Here is a 6,646-nt window from a genome sequence, read left to right on the forward strand (position 1 = left end):
TTCAACCTTTATTGAGCATCCAAAGGGGAACGGTTTTGGGGTCTATCTTGTAGAGGGGAGGTTCTAGTACTGGAGAGATTTTGCCAAGCAGACTGTCCCATGAAGTAGAGGAGAATGAGCAAACTGGCCCAGAGCCAAGTCACCTGTGACATGTCCATATTATTAGATCTTGTGACATGGATCACACATCCAACTTAGTAAGTGCTGGGACTGTGCATGTGTAAATACTCTGTTTCAGAGCTCTCTTGATAAAGAACATGTATATGGGTTTATATGCCTCAATTAAATGATATAGGTGAAAGTGACAAAGCCAGGATTTGAACTTGAGCAGTCTGGCTCCAAAGTTCCAGTGTTTAATTGCTACCCTACACTGCATCTTTGTGATGTATACAGAGCAATCAACATCTAACCCTCATGTGACCTAATAGCTAGAGAGATCACCCTAAAGTCCTAGGCAGTGCCGTGGCACCCCTGCCAGGGGCTAGATACTCATTTTCCAGACCACCAAAACTAGTCCTGGAGGGAGGACAATGCACAGCCTCTAATTGAAGTTCTGGAAGAGTGGAGGTGCCCTCAGGTGTACGGGGTGGTTCAGCGTCAGTCAGAAAGGACAGCAGGGAGTCAGCTGCCCTCTCGGTGGGCTGACCATATAACTTACCATCCACACCAAGAGAGTTTTGAGAATGAAAGGAAACTCTAATAATCATGCTGAAACTACAAATGTAAACTGTGCTTATCCCAGGCAATCTTTACTGGCTGAGTCCGCCAAAATCTCCCAGAAAAGGGGTAGAAAACTGTTAGAGAACTTGGTAAATGTGGGAAGCCAGGATAGAATCGGGTGAGGGCGTTATACCTTGGGGCAGAAATCCAAGGCAGTTCATGATGTTTAGAAAAGAACTGGGCAAATTTGTATGACAGAAGGAAGCAAAACGGTATCTAGACACGCAGAACAAGCTGGTAGTTGGTAGTTTCCCTATTTTTGCCATGATGTGCAGGCATCTGTTCTCAGCTGGCTGAGTTTTCTGAGACCTGCAATGACGGAACAATCAACGTGGGTAAACTTGGGAAATTTAGGAAGCTAACTCTGAAGGAGGATGAGGCTGAGACAAGACCAGTCACCAGGAACAGAGACGAACGCAGGTGCAGCTGTTAGGAAAGAATTGGGTGAGCGTGTGTAACAGGAAGAGGCCTGACATCCAGCCACAGGTTGAGCACGAGTTGGCAGCGCACTTCCAGAGCCAAAAGGACAGAGGCTCTATATCACAAATCGGAAAGAAATCCTCTGTGGCTCCAAGACTTGCCAAGGACCTTATGAGAGCAGTATGTGCAGTTCTGACTTGTGCATTTTTAAAATGATGCAAAGAATTAAAGTGCAGAAAAGAATTACCAGGTAGATTATCGTAGTGGGAGCATGGGCTCACGTGAAATTTAGTGGAGAGAAAGAGAAAGCTAAGGGCTGATTTCACCATTTTCCAGAAGCATAAAGAATATGGGTCCTCATCATTGTGCTTCTCCACAGCAGACTGAAGAGAAGCAGTGTGCTGACACCTCAGCACAGGTGTGTAAGTGATGCTAAAGGAAGAACTTGACCAAATCCTGGGGCAAGGAAGTGCTGGGACCTCTGAGCTGTCCCCTGGTTGATAGGCTAGAAAAGCGCTAGTCCTGAGCTGTCCTGAGACAAGACGTTTGATGGAGGAGGCCCTGAGGAGTGAGCGGAGGACTCTGAGAGTGCGAGGGTGTCTCTTGACAGATCTGGACATTCCGAAACTGGTTGGAGGGGAGGAGGAAAAGTCAAAGTCAACTAACCATAAAAACGATACAGCAAACTCTATCCTGGGTTGTGGGTGTGTTCAGATGAGTCCTCACATTCGGGGCCCAGCCCCACTTCTGAAATGCAGATGGCGACACTCTGACATTGACCTGTGCCTTCACCATTGTCGCTCCTCTTCCTTCTGCTTCAGGCCCAGGCGAGTCACCGGGGTGGGCACCTTGCCTCTGACTCTGAGGAGGCAGTTGTGAGTTAAGCACCACTTCTCCCTTTTGAGCGGCAAGGAGCAGTTTCTGCATGCAGCTGTCTCTCCCGGAAACTCCACAGGGCTTCCTTAAGCCTCAGAGGCTTTTCTCTGTCTGGCCGGAGCCCGGGACAGAAGGCTTCCTATAGTCTGGTGCGGTACCTGCTTCTCTGTTAGGGAAGAGGGAACACCCTCGCAGCAGTGCAGCAGCCAGCCCTGGGGCAGCTTCAGTTAATTTTTTCAGCTGATGTAGCAGTACCCCTGGAGACTTTCTTCTGCTACAGACCACCACTCAGAGCTCAGCATCCAGGCTCTCTAAGTCCCTCTGGCCACTAGTCTTGAACCTCCCTCACTCAGATCCTGAAGCCCAGAATCTGCAGAAACAGAGCTGCACAGCTGTCCTCAGCAGTGAGCTACTAGTCTCCTTAGGTAGACATGCCATTTTCTGCTGGTGAGGCAGGTCATATAACTGAACAGATGTCACTGAAGGTTCACAGCTTGTCACTGAAAGGTGGAAGGTCAGCAGGAGAGAAAGGATGCACAAACCTACATTTGTGATTTGGGTCGGTGCATAGTCACCCTGACATTTGCTCTGAAACCACTAAATTGAGTAAAAAAAGGGAAGTGTAGCGTTAAGGGACCCCTCTGTTCTACGACGTGACTCTCAGGAAGCCTCCTGCCTCTAGGTCCTAGGCTTTGTTTCTGCCTCTATTGCAAACCCTAGATTTGCTGAGCTCAGTGGGTACTAAGCTCTTATGTGGGTACTGGAGATATAATGATGAATAAGACTGACAATGTCTCACTCTCATGGGGTTTATATCTAGTGAGAGGGGGCAGGCTACAAACAAAGAAGCAAATAAATAAAAAAGAAAATATCAAGGGCCAGCCCGGTGGTGTAGTGGTTAAGTGCACGCACTCTGCTTTGGTGGCGGCCAGGAAGATGGGCACGGATGTTAGCCCAGGGCCAGTCTTCCTCACAAAAAAAAAAAAAAATCAGGTGGTGATAAGTGATAGTAAATCAGGGTGATTGATGGAGAATTAGCGCTGGGGTCAGGGAATAGTTTGGGCTGAGATGTTGGGGACAGGCTCCCTGAAGAGGTGACTGAAGAGGTTAATTCATTAGCGACTCGAATGTCAATAAAGAGCCAATCAGGTGACGCTGCAGGGACAGCGCCCCCATCGAGGGAACCACTAGTGAGAGGGCCTACACTGGGAAGGAGCTGAGTGCTTTGGAACAAAGAAAGGAGGCCCACGGGGCTGGAGCTGAGTGAGGTTAGGATATGAGATGAGGGTGGGAAGTTTTTCAAGGGCCAGATCACAAAAGGCATTGTGGACTAGAGGGAGAGCGAATTCAAAATGGTCCTAGAATTGGATTGGAGCCTAGAGATCATCTATTTTTCCCTTCTTACTCCAAAAACGAGGAAACAGAGCCTGGAGAGCTGAAATTTTGTCACTCCCTCTCCGCCAGCCAGCCTTGGTAATGCTGGAAATAAGATCTTCCAACCTACGGTCCTGGTCACTTTCCCTTACACTCTTCCTGAATGCTCAAGAAGTGGGGCTTAAGTTTAAAATATGCTGTCATCGGACCATCTTTTCGATTCATGTTCTACAACAACTAGAAAATCATAGAGGCAAAGTCAGTCTTGTAGAGTCGATTTCTATTTTCCATAGAGAGGGATGGTTTGAACATTTGCTTCTCATTAAGAATTAAATTTTATCAGGAAAAGAAATTTCTTTTTTACCAAGAGCCTATGTGCAGCTACAATCCTTGCCATGAAGGCTTTTCCTAGCCAGGATCACACTTCAGACTTCTTGGTACTGACCCATGAGGCTCGGGGAGGACCTGGAGAAAGGGGAGGATGAGCACTGAGGGCGTGCAGGGGGATGTGTGGGTGTGAGGCAGATGTGGGTGAGGGCAGGCCATCATCAAAGCCACTGGGCGTAGTTTCTGAGCTCACAGACCGTGGCACTAGACTACAGGGATCTGAATGCCAGCTCTGCCACTAACTGGCTGTGTGAATTTGGGCAAATGATCTAATCTCTGTTCCTCATTTTCTTTACCTGTAAAATAGGGTGGTAATAGTATCTTCCTCACAGGGAATTAAAAAATTAATATCTGTAAAAACATTTAGAACAATGTTTGTTACATAATGTTTGTTATATAATAATAAACACTATATAAATGTTTCAAAGATTAACAAAAGATATAAAAAAAATGTGGAATTATCCTTCACCCACATTTTAAAAAAAGGAGGCTTACAAACATTTTTGTAGATCAGTTATGCCTCGTCTTAACGGTGAGTACTCGGTTTGACTGTCACAGACCAAATGCTTGCAAACCTTTCATTCTAGGATTGGGACACATTCCCACTACAAGGACATATGGTACAGCTTCTACATCTAGGAGGAGTTAACAATTCCAGTGTACGTGCAAATATTCAGAATCAGAAAATTGTATTGTAAGTTATGTACACACAGGACATATGTGTATATATACATCTTGGTTTTTCCAACAGCAATGACTTTGCCTAAGGGAGCAATAGCTTTCACATCCTCCTCTGTGTTGAAAAGTAGGCTTTGTTGAAGAGGATATGTGGATGGAGATTCATTTTGGAATAGCTGAGATCTTCAGTTCTAACAGGATTTAAGGCTGGCTTGATTAAGCACAAACCCACGGCAAGAGATGTGCTGGTGGAATAGAAGCTTGCTGTCACTGCTCTGGCTCTCATTCAGGATATATAGCCCAAAGATCTGCCACCAGCCATAGGCAATGGCAAATGACACCTCATTTTCTGGCCTGAGTCTCCCAGATTTTGTGTTACTGCCTTTTATGTTTCCTAGTGATCCCCTCCCATTAACTAACTGGTGGACTCTGACAGACTTTCTGTTTTCCCTCTCTTCTATATTTTCCCCTTTTCTCTCTATCCTTGAAGGAGAATGTGATAGAGAAAAGTCCCACTCCTTCCTCCAGGAGATCTTGAATGGACGGGAAGAGCATCCTCCCTGTCTTTGTCTAGGGTGGATGAAAGTATAAATGAGGTGATGGCTTTGAATCGAAGATGGCTGGGCTGAAAGAAACTTGAGAGTCCATTGGGACACTTCCCCACTTTTCAGTTTTCATGGCACATATGGAAGGAATTAATGTTTGTCCAATGCACTAAGACAAATGGAGGAGGTCGCTTATAGCTGAGGCGCTCAGGCTGGACACTCCAGCTGCTCTAGACTCTGCTTGGCCATCCTGACGGTTGAGGGGACCCAAGCTTGACAGAGGCTCTGTGATCTTCAAGGCTACCCTAGGTATCAATATTCAGCTTGAGACAAGGGAAAAGAGAGCATGGAGGATCCTCTAGAAGGATTATGATCCAGGTTTGATTGCAAAGTACCTTGGTTCACATTCCACAAGCTGAAGCTTGTCATATGGACACATCTGACCGTAAGGAAGGCTGGGAACTGGGTTTTGCTGTGTTTCCAAGAGGAAAAGAAAGAAGTTTGGTGAATAGCTAGCTAGTTTCTGCCATAGAGAGTATATGACCAATGGTGCTCCAGAGACAGTGGCAGAGTTGAAACTAAGATACACATTACTTAACCTATAGCACAGTGCTCTCCTCACCAAGCCACACTCTGCCATATCTCTCATATGTCCCTTACCTTTTAAAGAAACATAGCCCACAAAAGGTGGCAAAAAGGGAGCCAAGAAGAAAGTAGTTGGTCCATTTTGTAAGAAATATGGGCACGACGTGAAAGACCTAGCTATGTTCAGTATAAGAAATACAAAAAAAATCGCTAGTCTCAAGGACTCAAGGAAGCAAAATTGCATCTGAGGGCCACAAGGGTCATGTTTTTAAAGCTAGTCTTGTTGCGCTGCAGAATGATAAAGTTGCATTTGGGAAGTCCAAGCTAATTACTGAGGATATTCAGGGCAAAAACTTCCTGACCAACACCCAAGACATGGATCTTACCCATGAAAATATGTGCTCCATGGTCAAAAAATGGCAGACCATTACTGAAGCTCATGTCACTGTCAAGACTACCAATTGTTTTTTGCTTCATCTTTTCTCTGTTGGTTTTCCTACAAAAAAGCAACAATCAGATTTGGAAGACATCTTATACTCAGCACCTACAAGTGCACCAAATCTGGCAGAAGATGATGGAAATCATGGCCGAGGAGGAATAGACAAATGACTTGAAAGAATTGATTCCAGACAGCATTGGGAAAGACATAGAAAAGGCTTGCCAATCTATTAATCCTCTCTATGATGTGTTCATTAGAAAAGTAAAAATGCTGAAGAAGCCCAAGCTTGAACTGGGAAAACTCCTGAAGCTTCCTGGTGAAGGCAACAGTTCCGGAAGAGCTCCTGGGGATGAGACAAGTGATAAAGTTGAACGAGCTGATGGATATGAGCCACCAGTCCAAGACCCCGCTTAAAATTCAGATTTTAGTGGTGACAAATAAAAGTCTTATTTGTGGGAAAAAAAGAAAAGTGCAGCCCAGGAAATACAATTCTGGTCTACCTTCAGTCGAATTTTACTCACAGGGAAGGCCTGGTGCAACATGTGGGAATCCTACCAAGAAGGGTCAGCCTTGCCTCCCAAGATGACAGAGAATTTCCACTGTCCTGTGAACTCGTTGTAAG

General features: G+C 45.5%; 1 pseudogene; it reads left to right on the forward strand.

The window, feature by feature from the left end:
* Nucleotides 1–1,034: 1,034 nt before the first annotated feature.
* On the forward strand, nucleotides 1,035–6,438 carry LOC131421309 (small ribosomal subunit protein eS1-like; annotated as a pseudogene).
* The last annotated feature ends 208 nt before the right edge of the window (nucleotides 6,439–6,646 follow it).

Source organism: Diceros bicornis, chromosome 24 (genome assembly GCF_020826845.1).
Source record: "Diceros bicornis minor isolate mBicDic1 chromosome 24, mDicBic1.mat.cur, whole genome shotgun sequence".
NCBI lineage: Eukaryota > Metazoa > Chordata > Mammalia > Perissodactyla > Rhinocerotidae > Diceros > Diceros bicornis.